The sequence below is a fragment of the Phyllobates terribilis genome, unplaced genomic scaffold (genome assembly GCF_046119375.1).
Source record: "Phyllobates terribilis strain yellow unplaced genomic scaffold, ASM4611937v1 Scaffold_1__5_contigs__length_1240528914, whole genome shotgun sequence".
Lineage (NCBI taxonomy): Eukaryota > Metazoa > Chordata > Amphibia > Anura > Dendrobatidae > Phyllobates > Phyllobates terribilis.
In genome coordinates, this window is record NW_027362761.1 from 295,157,668 (window position 1) to 295,175,644 (window position 17,977).

Consider the following 17,977-nt stretch of genomic DNA (forward strand, 5'->3'; position numbering starts at 1 on the left):
TGCTCACTGCCGGCCACTGGAGCAAAAAGCTGGCCACTGGAGCAAAAAGCCAGCCACTGGAGCAAAAAGCCGGCCACTGGTGCTCACTGCCGGCCACTGGAGCTAAAAGCTGGCCACTGGAGCAAAAAGCCAGCCACTGGAGCAAAAAGCCGGCCACTGGTGCTCATTGCCGGCCACTGGAGCAAAAAGCCGGCCACTGGTGCTCACTGCCGGCCACTGGAGCAAAAAGCCGGCCACTGGAGCAAAAAGCTGGCCACTGGAGCAAAAAAACGGCCATCTGGAGGTCACTGACGGCCACTGGAGCAAAAAGCCGGCCACTGGTGCTCACTGCCGGCCACTGGTGCTCACTGCCGGCCAGTGGAGCAAAAAAAACGGCCAACTGGAACTCACTGCCGGCCACTGGAGCTCACTGAGGTCCACTGGAGCTTGCTGTTCACACGTTCAGTATTTGGTCAGTATTTTACCTCAGTATTTGTAAGCCAAAAAAACAGGGGAGGAACAATCAGAGGGAAAGTATAATAGAAACACGTCACCACTTCTGTATTTTTCTCCAACTCCTGGTTTTAGCTTACAAATACTGAGGTAAAATACTGACCAAATACTGAACGTGGCCTTACTGACTGAACCCAATGGTTACTATCAGGAGATCATTGCCAGTGCCTGAAGCTCACTATTATGGCTCATACCCATACGTGTGAAAAAAAAGTTCAGTTTTCTGGACCGAAAAAACGGTCGAGTGTCAGACGAGTGCTATGCGATTTTCACGCACCGTCTCTTTAACCCCTTTATGGCCCAAGGCGTACTAATACGTATCTGTGCCCTGGGCCTTATGGGGCAGATACGTATTAGTACGCCCTGGCGATCGCCGCTGGGTGTCAACTGATTGTCACAGCTGATAGCCGGTACTATGTGCAAGGAGCAGTGCCGCTCCGCTCCCGGCACCTTAACCCCCGAAATGTTGCGATCGAAGTCCATCGCAGCATTACAGGAGCACAGCGGTGGCTGTGCCGGGTCCCAGATGTTTGTCATGGTGACCTGATGTCGTCATGACAACATCCGGGTCACTAGGAGGCAAGAAGATAGTTTGGTCATGCGCAGTGCACGACCAAAGTAACTTCTCCCTATGCAGCGCTGACAGGCTGCATAGCACAGTGATGGTGCTGCTTTCCTGTGCTATACAACCGATCAGAATGTAAAAAGTGAAAGTCCCATAGTGGGACAATGTGTAAAAGTAAGAAAAGTGTCAGAAAGTGAAAAAAAATATATAAAAAAAATTGTGAAAATATAAAAACAAACAAATGAAAAAAATAATCCCCCAAAAAATTAAAATATGCTGTATCCATAAATACATATTATTATGAAAAAAACAATAAAAGTACACATATTTAGTATCGCCGCGTCGAACGACCTGACCTATAAAACTTTCCCACTAGTTAACCCCTTTATTGAACGCAGTAAAAAAAAAAAAACGAAACAAAAAACGATGCTTTATCAACATACTACCAAACAAAAAATGGAATAAAACGCGATCAAAAAGACAAGTGTAAATAAAAATGGTACCGCTGAAAACATCATCTTTTCCTGCAAAAAAACAAGCTCCAAAAGTCGAAAAATTAAAAAGTTATAGCTCTCAGAATAAAGTGATGCAAAAACAATTCTTTTTCTATAAAATAGCTTTTATTGTGTAAAAGTGCCAAAACATAAAAAAAATTATAAATATGGTACCGCTGTAAATGTACTGAACCAAAGAATGAAGCTGCCTTATCAATTTTACCACACGCGGAAGAGCATAAAAAAAAATTAAAAAAAAAAATTCCTGAATTGTTGGTTTTTGTTTATTCTGCCTCCCAAAAATCGGAATAAAAAGCAATAAAATAAAGTCACGTGCCCGAAAATGGTACCAATAAAAACGTCAACTTGTCCCGCAAAAAACAAGCCATCACATGACTCAGTCAGCTGAAATATGGAAAAATTGTAGCTCTCAAAATATGGTGATGCAAAAACTAGTCTTTGCAAAGAAAAGGGTTTTTTAGTGTGTGACAGCTGTCAATCATAAAAACTTGATATCAATCTGGTATCGCTGTAATCGCACCAACCCGAAGAATAATGTTGTCTAATCACTTATACCGCACGAGGAACAGCGTATACAATAAACTAGGGTTAGGGTTAGGGATGTGCTAGGGTTAGGGTTGGGCTAGGTTTAGGGTTGTATTATGGTTGGGGTTAGGGTTGTGTTGGGGTTGGGATTTTTTTAGAAGTAAAGAAAAAAAAATGATGACGATATGGCGATTAGTGTTGAGCGCAAGTGCTCGCTACTTGAGTTTGCATCGGGTGCTCGGGTATGCACCGAGCATCGCGGGTGCTCAAGTGACATGCTCGAGTCTTCGCCCATATGTTTTGCAACTATTATACAGCCTAAAAAACCTTGCGGGGATTGCCTGCCGTGCACGAGCGATCCCTGCATGACTTTTTTTGGGTGTCTTAATAACCGTAAAACATTCGGGCGGGGACTCGAGCATGTCACTTGAGCACCCGCGATACTTGATGCATACCCGAGTACCCGATGCAAACTAGTAGTATTAGTGAGCACTTGCACTCAAGACTAATGACAACTTATTCAATATGATGACGTAAAGTTATCAAAGTGTAGTTTCCAAAATGGTGTCACTTGTGGGGGGTTTCCATTGTTTAGGCACATCAGGGGCTCTCCAAACACGACATGGCATCCGCTAATTATTCAAGAAAATTTTACATTAAAAAAGTCAAATGGTGCGCCTTCCCTTCTGAACCCTGCCGTGCGCCCAAACAGTGGTTTTCCCCCATATATGGGGTATTGGCTTACTCAGGAGAAATTTGACAACAAACTGCATGGTGCAATTTCTCCTGTTACCCTTATGAAAATGCAAAATTGGAGGCTGAAAAACATTTTTGTGGGAAAAATGTGAAAATTTTATTTTTACGGCTCAATGTTATAAACTTCTGCGAAGTACCTGGGGGTTCAAGGTGCTCACCACACACCTAGATAAGTTCCCTGAGGGGTCTAGTTTCCAAATTGGGGTCATTTGTGGGGGGGTTCCACTGTTTAGGCACATCAGGAGCTCCCCAAACGCAACATGGCGTCCGCTAATTATTCAAGCAAATTTTACATTCAAAAAGTCAAATGGCGCTCCTTCCCTTCCGAACCCTGCCGTGTGCCCAAACAGTCGTTTTCCCCCACATATGGGGTATCGACGTGCTCAGGAGGAATTGCACAACAAATTTTGGGGTCCATTTTTCCTGATACCCTTGCGAAAATAAAAAAATTGGGATCTAAAGTAACATTTTTGTGAAAAAAGTTAAATGTTCATTTTTTTCTTTCACATTCCAAAAATTCCTGTGAAGCACCTGAAGGGTTAATAAACTCTTTGAATGTGGTTTTGAGCACCTTGAGGGGTGCAGTTTTTAGAATGGTGTCACTTTTGGGTATTTTCTGTCATAGAGGCCCCTCAAAGTCACTTCAAATGTGATGTGGTCCCTAAAAAAATGGTTTTGTAAATGTTGTAAGAAAGAGAAATCGCTGGTTAACTTTTAACCCTTATAACTCCCTAACAAAAAAATTTTGGTTCCAAAATTGTGCTGATGTAAGGTAGACATGTGGGAAATGTTATTTATTAACTATTTTGTGTGACATATCGCTCGAAGAAATTTTACCACTATCATGAAGTACAATATGGCACGAAAAAACAATCTCAGAATCAGTGGAATCCTTTGAAGCGTTCCAGAGTAATTACTTCATAAAATGACAGTGGTCAGAATTGTAAAAATTGGCCTGGTCATTAACGTGCAAACCACCTTGGGAGTTAAAGGAGTTAAAAGCCGGCAATTCATCAGCCCCGTACAGTTACAACACAGCGGTACCCAACAATTTAGAATAGAAAGAATAGATCTACACATCTTTGTTACTGTAGTTGTCATTTATTGTTAAATTAAAGATTTTATTTAAAAAAATTGGCGTGGGGTTCCTGGAATTTTATAGTCTAGCAGTGGTTAAGCAGACAGCTGGGGCAGATGTTTGAAACCTGAGAAGGGGGTAATACCCACGGAGCTTCCCAGGCTACTAATATCAGCCCCCAGCTGAATACTTAGCCTTTACTGGCTATTAAAATGGGGGACCCCCAAAAAAATTACGTGGGGTCCCCCTATTTTAACAGCTAGCAAAGGCTATGCAGACAGCTGGGGGCTGATATTAATAGCCTAGGAAGAGGTCATGAATATTGACACCCTCCGAGGCTAGAAACAACAGCTTTCAGCCGCCCCAGAAATGGCGCATCCATAAGATGCACCAATTCTGGCACTTAGCCTCGCTCTTCCCACTGCACTGTAGCGGTGGCAGTGGGGTTATAGGGCTGGGGTTGATGTCAGCTTATAATGCCAGCTGACATCACGCGCAGGTTAGTAATGGAGAGGCGTCTATAAGACGCCCCCATTACTAGCCCCATAGTGGTAGTCAAATGTAAAATAAAAACACACCGTGAATAAATTATTTTATTTGAAATAAACAGACACCTTTTAATATTCTAAATTAAACTCTACTTACCATCACGCCCATTCCATCTGAATCCATTGTCACCTGTTATAAAAGTAAAATAATTAACCATCCTCACCTTTCCGACGTGAAGAACAGAATCCATGTGTCCCACAATGGCTCCAGCTCTGCTACATCTAGACGCGACCATCCAGCCTGCCATCCTCCAGAGACACTGAGGAGCGCAAGCATGCTTACGCTCCTCAGTGTCTCTCTGTGACAGCATCAATATGAGCTGAGTTCATGTCAAATGAACTCAGTTCACCTCATTGACGTCAGCGCGAGCATGAAAGAATTCTCACCGCACATGCGCTGACGTCATTTGCCGGTACGGCTAGTGTGAGAACTTTCCCATGCTCGCGGTGACGTCACTGAGGTGAACTGAGTAACCAACACAGTCACTGTACTAATTATGTATGTGACTGACATCTTTCTATCTATCTATTCTATATGTGTCGTTCTACTCTTTCTATTATAAATTGTCGGGTACCGATGTATTGTAACTGTATGCAGCTGATGAATTGCCGGCTTTTAAAGAGACGGGTGCTTGAAAATCGGACGGCACTCGCATGTTCCGAGGGCCGTGTAATTTTTTTTCACGCACCCATTGACTTGCAGCTGAGAAAAAAATCGCAGATGAGATGTCACTCATTGATTAACATTGGTCCACGTGCAATCCGATTTCTTACCGGATTGCACTCGTCTGTTTTTCTTGCAGATGAGTATGAGCCCTTAGGCCACGGCCCCACTATCAGTATTTGGTCAGTGGGGTCAGTATTTTTTTCTCAGGAGTGGGAGTCAAAACCAGGAGTGGGTGATAAATGCAGAATTGTTGACTTGTTTCTATTATACCTTTTCTCTGATTGCTCCTCACCTGGTTTTGGCTCCCACTCCTGAGAAAAAATACTGACCAAATACTGATAGTGGCCTTAGACCTCATTCAGATGTCAGAATTTTGAGAACGAGTGCTGTGTTTTTCCCAGATAGCACTTGTACCTGTGATAGTCTATGGGGCCATACACATGTCCGATTTTTTCCTTCGACTGAATGGTCCTCGGAAAATATCGGATACATGTCCGGTTTAGGTCGGATCAAAATCAGCAATGCAAGTCAATGGGTCCTTGAAAAAAATTGGACCACAGTCGGATGTCCATCTGATTTTCATGGACTGCCATAATGGAGAATTTTTTTTTTATATTTCTTCACTTGCAAGAAAATCGTATGACTCTCATATCACACTATGATCAAACTCTGATGAGGCCTCACTGACAGGAGTCCCATGCTGGACAGATGAGCTCATTGCTGGTGACTGGAGTTCACTATTATTCCCAGGAGCTCATTGCTGGCCATTGAAGCTCACTGTTAGGCCTCATTCAAAGGTCAGTATTTTTACACCAGTGTCTGTACGCCAAAATCAGGAGTGGAACTTACAGAGAAAAAATAGAATTGAAAGATTGACAACTGTTCTGTGTTTTGGAGACACTCCAGATTTTGGTATTGAAATACTGATAAAAATTACCGTATTTTTCGGGCCATAAGACGCACTTTTTTTCCCCCAAATTTGATAGGAAAATGGGGGGTGCGTCTTATGGTCCGAACGCAAGATACCGGTGGTGGTGGAGCGGGATCGCAGGGCGGAGACGGAAGAAGAGGTGAGGAGGGCAGGTATCTGGCTGGGGGCCGGGCCTGGCTGGGTACCGGGGCTGGTGTATTGCTGTTAGCGGAGTTTGCAGAGCAGAGTGAGCGGCTTCCGGTGGCCATGTTCCTGAAGCTGTGCTCTACAGGAAAATAGCCGCCGGCGCATGCGCTCTGTCGAGTCGGCGGCCATTTTCCTGTAGAGCACATCTTAGAGAACATGGCCGCAGCCACCGGAAGCCGCTCACTCTGCTCTGCAACCTCCGCTCACAGCAATACACTGGCCCTGGTACCCAGCCAGGCCCGGCCCCCAGCCAGATACCGGCTTGCCTCACTTCTTGTTCCGGCACCAGCACCCCAGGCCAGGCACCCGCACCCCAGGCCAGGCACCAGCACCCCAGGCCAGGCACCAGCTCCCCAGGCCAGGCACCGCACCCCAGGCCAGGCACCAGCACCCCAGACCAGGCACCAGCACGCCAGGCACCCGCACCCCAGGCCAGGCACCCGCACCCCAGGTCAGGCACCAGCACCGCAGGCCAGGCACCAGCACCCCAGGCCCCCGCACCAGCACCCCAGGCGCCAGGCCCCCAGCCACCAGGCACCAGCATGCCTCCACTTCCGCCGGCTTCCTGAAGGACCCTGCCTCCTGTGACCCCAGATCCACCGCCCCCCCAGGTAAGATACCTATTCAGACTATAAGACGGACCCCCATCTTATAAAAAATATTTTTTTTCCTATTTTCCACCCTAAAATTTGGGGTGCGTGTTATGGTCCGGTGCGTCTTATAGTCGGAAAAATACGGTATTGATGTGTGAATGAAGCCTTATTGATGAGAAATCACTGCTGGCCACTGAAGTTCATTGCTGGCCACCAAGTACTAGAAATTAACATTTTATTTACAATTATTTAATCTGTCCAATTACTTTTGGTCCCTTTAAAAACAGGGTGGCACATGTTAAGGAGCTGAAACTCCTAAACCCTTCATCCAATTTTAATGTGGATACCCTCAAATGAAAGCTGAAAGTCTGAACTTCAACTGCATCTGAATTGTTTTGTTTAAAATTCATTGTGGTAATGTCTAGAACCAAAATTAGAAAAATGTTGTCTCTGTCCAAATATATATGGACCTAACTGTATATCACTCAATCCAGCATCTCTCCCTGTGTCAAATCCATCTTTCAGTTATGACAGCATAAATCCCCTGACAGCTTTACCCCTTTATTCTTTATTGTATTGACATCTATAATATAACCGGGGATGCGTGTCTCTGTCTGAAGCCTTTATAGACTGCCCATGTGCGACACGCAGTCTGGCTCCAGACAGAAGACCGCATCCAGCTGTTATAGGTAAGAGGAGTGTATGGCGCCGGAGTTCGCGGTATGCTTAGACACTGAACGTATACCGCGATCTCCGGCGCCATACTTACATACTTAACTGACCAGGAGGAGTGTTGCCGCGGCGCCTCTCTTCGCCATTTTACTGAGGACACATTTGCAGTGTGTCTTCAGCAAAATGGTGCCGGACAGCTCAGTGCTCCGGCGCCGCACTCCTCCCCCGGCCTCCGGCAGAGCAGGACGCAGCAACGCTGGAGCACAGGGAAGAAAGGTGAGTATAACTGTTTATTTTTTTGTATGTGTGTACAGCGTGAAAGGAATGAGGGGGCCACACATAACAGGATTGGGGTGTGAGGGGGCCACACATACCAGGATTGGGGGGATGAGGGGTACCACACATACCTGGATTGTGGGGTGAGGGTACCATGCATACCAGGATGAGGGTACCACACATACCAGGATTGCGGGGTGAGGGTACCATGCATACCAGGATGAGGGATGGGGTGCCTTGCATACCAGGATGAGGAGAACCATGCATACCAGGATAAGGATGAGGGGTGCCATGCATACTAGGATGAGGGATTGGGTGCCATGCATACCAGGTTTCTGTGATGAGGAGGCCATACATACCAGGATGATGGGTACCATACATACCAGAATAGGGATGAGGGGTGGCATGCATACCAGGGTGAGGGGTACCATACATACCAGGATAGGGATGAGGGGTACCATGTATACCAGGATTGGGTATGAGGGGCCCATGCATACCAGGATATGGATGAGGAGTGCCATGCATACCAGGATAGGGATGTGGAGTGCCATGCATACCAGGATGGGGGTGAGGGAGCCATGCATACCAGGATTGGGGATAACGGAGCCATGCATACCAGGATTGGGGATAAGGGATGCCATGCATACCAGGATTGGGGATGAGGGGTGCCATGCATACCAGGATTGGGGATGAGGGGTGCCATACATACCAGGATTGGGGATGAGGGAGCCATACATACCAGGATTGGGGATGAGGGAGCTATGCATACCAGGATTGGGGATGAGGGAGCCATGCATACCAGGATTGGGGATGAGGGGTGCCATGCATACCAGGATTGGGGATGAGGGGTGCCATACATACCAGGATTGGGGATGAGGGGTGGCATACATGCCGGGTTTGGGGATGAGGGGTGCCATGCATACCGGCATTGGGGATGAGGGGTGCCATGCATACCGGGATTGGGGATGAGGGGTGCCATGCATACTGGGATTGGGGATGAGGGGTGCCATGCATACCAGGATTCAGATGAGGGGCCATGCATACCAGGATAGGGATGAGGGGTGCCATGCATACCAGGATGAGGGATACCATACATACCAGGATAGGGATGAGGGATGGGGTACCATGCATACCAGGATAGGGATGAGGAGTACCACACATACGAGGATTGGGGATGAGGGGTGCCACTCATACCAGGATTGGGGGTGAGGGGTGCCATGCATACCAGGATTGGGGATGAGGGGTGCCATGCCTTCCAGGATTGGGGTTGAGGGCTGCCATGCATGCCAGATTTGAGGGTGAGGGGTGCCCTGCATACCAGGATTGGGGGTGAGGGGTACCATGCATACCAGGATTGGGGGTGAGGGTTGCCATGCATACCAGGATTGGGGGTGAGGGGTGCCATGCATACCAGGATTGGGGGTGAGGGGTGCCATGCATACCAGGATTGGGGGTGAGGGGTGCCATGCATACTAGGATTGGGGGTGAGGGTTGCCATGCATACCAGGATTGGGGGTGAGGGGTGCCATGCATACCAGGATGGGGGTGAGGGGTGCCATGCATACCAGGATGGGGGTGAGGGGTTCCATGCATACCAGGATAGGATGGTGGGGGCAGCACAAATACCAGGAGAAGGGCAGCACATACCAGCATGGGAGACCATATACCAATAAAAATGCTCGCCACCCGGGCGTAGAATGGGTTCAATAGCTACTTTCAATATATTATTTATATGCTTATTATCAGTGACGAACTGTCACGGGTGTGTCAGAAGTGACAGTCATCCTGCAGTTGGTTGCAGGAGATCCCTTTATTTGGCATTACAGACACCTTCTTAGAAGCTGTCTCTCTAGGACCCAGCGGCTACCTTCCTCTTGCTAATTAACACCCTGGCCTGGGGGTATAAATACCTGCTGTTTGCTAGAGGGAGGTGCCGGCGATACTCACATGACCCCTTGTGAAGGTTTGGAGCAAGTGCATTACTTCTTCCTCTCTGGTGCTAAGAGGACATGTGTTCATCTCTCTGAAGTCTACTAAAGCTAAGCTATCTTCCCTTGTTTATTCCCCCTTGTCTTTAGTTGTCAGTGGGGATCGACTAGTGCTCATCCCCTCCCTTCCCTAGCCAGGGCCAAACGCCAGGGAAAGACAGGGCGAGGTTCCTGTGCGGTGATTGGTGCGGAACCAATATAGGGACGTTAGGGGAGATAGGGTGATATAAGGTTAACCTAGGAGGTCTCCACTACCTCCTTTCCCTAGAGTTTGGGCCCCCTTTTCCACCTTCCCTTTGTGTTGCACTTTGTCTTTCCTACACCCTGCGTGACACGAGCAGAGTGCATAAAAAGCAGAATCTGATTAAAAAACAACGTGGTTCTAGAACTGGTTGTCTGGCACCAAATCACTTCCGAAATACGTTGATTTTAATTAAACCATTTTTTTTCTACAAGTTCATTAGTCCTTGGTGCCCAGACAGATCTGCAAGTAGATCAGAATCTTTGCTTTATTGCCATTATTTCTTGTGTCTTTTCCAGTGTTGTGCCTGCTAGTGCACAACTTATCAGGTGAGTTAATATTGTATTCATCCTATTACCTAACGTCTCACTGACATACACTATGGATTGCTTCTCCTACCTGTATCTTTTTTAGGCTCTGTTCACATTTTTATTCCTTCTGTCGAAGATACGACTTATGTTGAGAGTATTTCTTTGCATATACCATGTGGTGGAAGCACTCACTCCTGTGATAAAACAGACAGGGAAATGTGTTACCTAAGAAAGCAGCAGTTGTGAGGTCCTGCTGTTTCACCTGCATATTCTCATCATAAGCGACTTATGCTTCCTCCCCTAACCAGGAGATGTGGTATGTGTAGAACATGAACTGGAGCAGTTCTGCATGGTTGGACAGAGCAAATAAGACAGTACATAGCTCCCAATTTCCCCTATTATATAGTAACGTCCCCCATTCTCGGCAAGTTCCTGGTATATATGTCCCTCATCCTTGCATCATCCTGATATGTATGACATTCAATCTAGTATATATGTTCCCCATCCTGGTAAATATGACCTCCTTCTGGTATAAATGTTCCCCATCCTGGTATATCTATGTTCTGCATTCTGGGCCGATCCTGGTGTATATATATGTCCCCCATCCTGGTATATATATTTCCCATCCTGATATACAGGGGTGGACACTGATAGCTTGGGGCCCCTGTGCAAGAAATGTGTTTGGGCCCCCTCCTTTTAGGGATACCTAATGCTGCAGATTCAACAGATTAGGTTAATATTGTAAAATTCACAGGGTATAGCAAAAAAAATAGGTTAGAAGCAACATGTTGTTTAAGACATACGATCCCCTTTTATTTTTCCCAAGTGGGGGTTATGTGTTCGATACTCTGCAACAGTACTCTCCATGAAGAATATATAACCTATAAAAATGCAATTGGGAGGGCATAAGGTACCTTGTCCGAAGAAGCTATGCGAAACACGCGTCACAAGGGATCCTTCCCTGGCCCCTGCAGCGGTGAATCAATTATGGGTAAGCGGTTTCTGATATGTTATTACGCAATTCCACTAGTGGTTGATGTATTGAGTGCTAGGATATTTCTATATGTCACTTTAAAGACCGGTTGGTCTCTTGATTTTTACTTTGGATTACATGCGCTCCAATCTTATACTTATATACAGGTGCATCTCACAAAATTTGAATATCATCAAAAAGTTAATTTATTGCAGTTCTTCAATACAAAAAGTGAAACTCATATTATATAGAGTCATTACGAACAGAGTGATCTATTTCAAGTGTTTCTTTCTGTTAATGTTGATGATTATGACTTACAGCCAATGAAAACACAAAAGTCATTATCTCAGTAAATTAGAATACTTTATAACAACAGCTTGAAAAATGTTTTTAAAATCCGAAATATTGGCCTACTGAAATGTATGTTCAGTAAATGCCCTCAATACTCTGTCGGGGCTCCTATTGCATCAATTACTGCATCAATGCGGCGTGGCATGGAGGCGATCAGCCTGTGGCACTGCTGAAGTGTTATGGAAGCCCAGGTTGCTTTGATAGCAGCCTTCAGCTCGTCTGCATTGTTGGGTCTGGTGTCTCTCATCTTCCTCTTGACAATACCCCATCGATTCTCTATGGGATTAAGGTCGGGCAAGTTTGCTGGCCAATCAAGCACAGTGATACTGTTTATTTTATTTATTTATTTTACTCATTTATATAGCGCCATTAATTCCACAGCGCTCTACAGATATTATGGGCACTGTCCCCATCGGGGCTCACAATCTACATTCCATATCAGTATGTCTTTGGAATGTGGGAGGAAACCGGAGAACCCGGCGGAAACCCAGCAAACACAAGGAGAACATACAAACTCCTTGCAGATGTCGTCCCTGGTGGGATTTGAACCCAGGACCCACTGTTGTTTTTAAACCAGGTATTGGTGCTTTTGGCAGTGTGGACAGGTGCCAAGTCCTGCTGGAGAATGACATTTCCATCTCCAAAAAGCTTGTCGGCAGAGGGAAGCATGAAGTGCTCTAAAATTTCCTGGTAGACGGCTGCGCTGACTTTGGTCTTGATAAAACACAGTGGACCTACACCAGCAGATGACATGGCTCCCCAAACCATCACTGATTGTGGAAACTTCACACTAGACCTCAAGCAGCTTGGATTGTGTGCCTCTCCACTCTTCCTCCAGACTTTGAGATCTTGATTTCTAAATAAAATGCAACATTTGCTTTGCATTTACTTAGTGTCAATGACTCCCTTCTGGACATCTGTCAAGTCAGCAGTCTTCCTCATGATTGTGGAGCCTGTAGTGTTTCCATCCAGTCTTATTGGGTTTATAGCATTTGGATAAGGTTTGCTTTGCAATCTATTTAACTACACTGTATCCCAATTTACTGCTTATTTATTCCTGTATACTTAGCAAAACCCGATTACACAATTGTATACACACATTATTATTATTCTGCTTGCATGCCTTTCAGATTGCTTAGCGGTCTATCCTCTATGTCCCCTCATATTATGTGTTCATTATTTTTATAAATTATATCACATTATTCTAATAAAAAAATAATTTTATACATAAAATACTCCAATTGCATTTTTGTAGTTTATAGATTATACAGATTCTATATATTAGTCGCCTATCATTATGTATATTACTGCCCTTTATTACATGGTGCCCTCTCTTTTTATGGAAGCACCATGCCTTACATATCAGATTCTCTTGTTATTTTTGTTATTTATAATCACCGCTCTTTATTTCATAGTGTCCTCTCTTGTTAGATATAAACTAAAATGATGGCTAATGGAACATGGGAAAGCTTCTTTTCTAATGGAGGAGCTGATGGACTGGTCTTCCGGTCAGATGATGCCCCATCAGCAGTCAATTTATATCTAACAAGAGAGGACTATATACATGGGTGGATTAAGAGTAGCAAGGGCCCCGGGCAGTTTAGAAGGCACGGCCCCCCCTCCCCCCACACACACACCTGATGTATCACATGTCACATGATCCCCTGTGATAGATCATGTGATAGTTCACATGAAATTAATTTGGCACAATATTAATATATTAATTCTAATATTTTTTTTTAGGCTGTGTGCCCACGATGCGTTTTTTAAGCGTTTCCGTAGCGGCAATTCTGCTGCAGAAACGCTTAAAAAACGCTTGGTAGAAGGTCTGCAATGTTCCCCAATGATAATCCATATGTGCTCTGCACATACTGCGGTAATTTCCCTGCGGATTATCATTGCGGAAAAATCCACAGCACAACCAATTATTTTGCGGAAGCGCGGCGTTTTCGCCGCCATTGACTTGCATTGGAACGCATGGAATCTGCATCACTGAATCTGTGCATGCGCATTCCATGCGTTTCAATGTGCGGATGGTACCCGGGTCTGGTGAGGAGGAGACTCTCCTCCGGACCCGGGTACCATAGAACCTGTAAAAAAAAGAATAAAATAAAAAATATACATTATACTTACCTTCTGGTGGCCCCCGGTGTCTTTATCCTATGCGTCCTGGCTTGCCGGCAGCTCGCGGTAGACTAAAGGACCTGTGGTGACATCATTTAGTCATGTGACGGGTCACGCGACCGCTGACGACGGCAGGCCATCAGAAGGTAAGTATATATTTATTTTTTAATTTTTACCATTCTTTTACGGTCACACTATATAAATCCATGACGGTTGCATGGATTTATATAGTGTGACCAAGTTGTCAAGTACTTTTCCAAGTGATGCTAAAATCACTTGGAAAGCGCTTGACAACCCGCATGCGGAAATGCATGTGAAGAACGTTTCACATCCGCATGTCCCTGGCAGGAAAAACGCATGTACAATCCGCATGCTTTTTTTCTGCCAGGGAGAGCAGAAACGCTCAAAAAAAATCCGGAGCATTTCTGCATCGTGGGCACATAGCCTTACATTAATTGTATGGCTTAATATTGAGCACACGTAGCCATCTATATACAGCAGGAGGCCGCACGTAGCCATCTATACACAGCGGGAGGCCGCACGGCGCCATCTATACACAGCGGGAGGCCGCACGTAGCCATCTATGCACAGCGGGAGGCCGCACGTAGCCATCTATACACAGCGGGAGGCCGCACGTAGCCATCTATAAACAGCAGGAGGCCGCACATAGCCATCTATACACAGCAGGAGGCCGCACGTAGCCATCTACACACAGCAGGAGACCGCATGTAGTCTTCTATACTCAGCAGGAGGCCGCACGTAGCCATCTATACACAGCAGGAGGCCGCACGTAGTCTTCTATACACAGCAGGAGGTCGCACGGCGCCATCTATTCACAGCAGGGGACCGCACGTAGCCATCTATACACAGCAGGGGGCCGCACGTAGCCATCCATGCACAGCAGGAGGCCGCATGGTGCCATCTATACACAGCAGGGGGCCGCATGTAGCCATCTATACACAGCAGGAGGCCGCACGTAGCCATCTATACACAGCAGGAGGCCGCACAGCGCCATCTATACACAGCAGGAGGCCGCACGGCGCCATCTATATACAGCAGGAGGCCGCACATTGTCATCTATACTCAGCGGGAGGCCGCACGTAGTCATCTATACACAGCAGGAGGCCGCACGTAGCCATCTATATACAGCAGGAGGCCGCACAGTGCCATCTATACACAGCGGGAGGCCGCACGTAGCCATCTATACACAGCAGGAGGCCGCACGTAGCCATCTCTACACAGCGGGAGGCCGCACGGTGCCATCTAAACACAGCAGGAGGCCGCACGGCGCCAACTATATACAGCGGGAGGCCGCACGCAGTCACGCCCACACACAAACATATACAGACATATACATACACGCATAAATACATTTGAAACACAAAAATACATATAAACAGACATCACACAATGATATCTGCACACACACACACTCACACACACACACTCACTCTCACACACACACACTCACCATCCCCCAGCTCGGCTCCAGTCCTCCAGCTCCTCTCTGGTGCAATAGTGCAGGCCAGGTGCGCACTGCGTGACATCACACTAGCAGACACGGCCGCACACAGGGCCGTGTCTCCTAGCAGTGACGCGGCTGGGCCAGCACACAGGGAAGTTAACAGCTGCAGTGCTGGCCCAGCCGAAGAAGAAGCAGCGGCCATGCGGCGCTGCTGGGGGAGCGGTCCGGGGCCTCCCCGCCTCTGACAACCGGTATGTGCCGCGGCGCCGCACATATTATAATGAGGGCAATCTGGCCATGAACCCCTCGGAGCCCTGGGCCCCCTGGAGCCCCGGGGCCCCGGGCGGTAGCCCAGAGTGCCCTCATTATAATCAATCTATAACTATATAATAGAGAGGGCACTGTGAATATTTGAATAACAAAAATATGTTATGTAAGGGATGGTGCTATATGACTCGCCCCCTGGGCCGTGTGGGAAACCCGGAACCGGGCCTTTTGTGGGATGCTGGGGGTTGTAGTCACCGTGGCGATGACCCGGTCCCGTGGCTCAGGGTGGTTAAACCAATGGCAGTCAATTGATATGGTTTTCATTATTTTCAATGTCCGACTACGCCACCCGTGGATTGCGGTCAGGATGAACCGCCGCTGTAGGGCAGACCGCTGGGGCTGGTGTTGGTGAGCAGCACAGGAATGGTATAACTCCCCACGGGAGAAGTGTAGCCCTAGGTGGATGATGGGGGTGATGATGCGCGGGAATAATGACTCAGAGTCTCTGTAATGCAGTCCAGGATCTTTACTCACAGTTCGTTATTCCACGTTACTCCGGCCAGCTGTAACTTCCAGCGTCGCACCATGTTCACCAGGTGAGGGGGCTCGGCCAACTCTCAGATAATTTTGGAGCGCTTCGCAGGACCCCCTTTGTGTGTCCTTCCTCTGGCCTGTCATACCCCACCAGTGACCACGCTTCTGTCCTGCTGCCTCGGGCCTTCTCTGGGTAAACCTCGGCGCCAGTTTCCCTGGCCCTATGTGGTGCCTTCCTAGCGGGTGTAGTGAGGGGCTGCACCATATGAAATGTCACAGCCTCCGGTTTCTAGTTGAGGGTAGTTCCCCGCCTCCACTAGTTTCGGGGACCGGTCTCCCCCTTGGCCTGACCCCTCTACTCAGGTAGATGTGGGCGTGTGGTGGCTACCATCCGGTCCACACCCCTGGGGTCCGTTCTTTCCTCTGTGTTCCTGGAGCCTCCTCCTCTCTTCTTCATTCCTCTTCCCCAACTCTCTCTCTCCTTTCAGTGCTGACTGGGCCTCACAGGCTAGACCCGCGTCCGGAGCAGAGCTCCACAGAGTCCTGCTCTGTCACATCTTCTCTCTGACTCAACTGAACCGACTTCTCTCTGAACTAAGATGGTGCCCACCTTTTGTACCTCCCTCTAGGTGTACCCAGGAACTGCTTCCTCCCTGCTCCTGCACTACAGGGATCCCCCTTCCTCGGTGTTCCTTCTCCCCACTCCAGCCAGGGACAGGGACTGTCGTGCTCTACTTGGAGCATATCAGTCCCCCTGCCCCCCCGGAAATGTGATGTAATGCATGCAGGTATCGGGGTCCTGATCCACACTACATCCTTACCTGAGAGTGAGATATCGCACGTCTGGAAGAGATGCAATACCTCTGTAGCAACCCTAGCACAAACCTAACCCTAGCACAACGCTAACCCTAGCCCAACCCTAACCCTTGCTCAACCCTAACCCTAGCACAACCCTAACCCTTGCTCAACCCTAACCCTAGCACAACCCTATCTTTAGCATAACCCTAACCCTAGCACAACCCCAACCCTAACCCTAGCTCAACCCTAACCCTAGCACAACCTTAGCCCAACCCTAACCCTAGCCCAACCCTAACCCTATCACAACCCTAACCCTAGCACAACCCTAACACTAGAGTTTATTTTTTATGCCTTTCCTCGTGCGGTATAAGTGATTAGATGACTTTATTCTTCGGGTCGGTGCGATTACAGCGATACCAGATTGATATCGGGTTTTTATGATTGACAGCTGTCACACACTAAAAAAAATATATATTTTGCAAAGACTAGTTTTTGCATCGCTATATTTTGAGAGCTATAATTTTTCCATATTTCGGCCAACAGTCATGTGATGGCTTGTTTTTTGCGGGACAAGTTGACGTTTTTATTGGTACCATTTTCGGGCACGTGACATTTTTTTGATCGCTTTTTATTCCGATTTTTGGGAGGCAGAATAAACAAAAACCAACAATTCAGGAATTGTTTTTTGGGGTTTTGTTTTATGCTGTTCCTCGTGTGGTAAAATTGATAAAGCAGCTTTATTCTTTGGGTCAGTACTTTTACAGTAGTACCACATTTATATTGTTTTTTATGTTTTGGCGCTTTTCCACAATAAAAATTATTTTATAGAAAAAAATTTTTTTCTATTGCTTTATTCTGTGAGCTATAACTTTTATTTTTCGGCTGATGGAGCTGTATGGTGGCTTGTTTTTTGCGGGACAAGATGATGTTTTCAGCAGTACCAATTTTATTTACATTCGTTTTTTTAATCGCGTTTTATTCAATTTTTTGTTTGGCAGTATGATGATTAAGCATCGTTTTTTGCTTTGTTTTTTATTTTTATTTTTTACTGTGTTCACTAAAGAGGTTAACTAGTGGGACAGTTTTATAGGTCAGGTTTTTCTGGACGCGTCGATATCAAA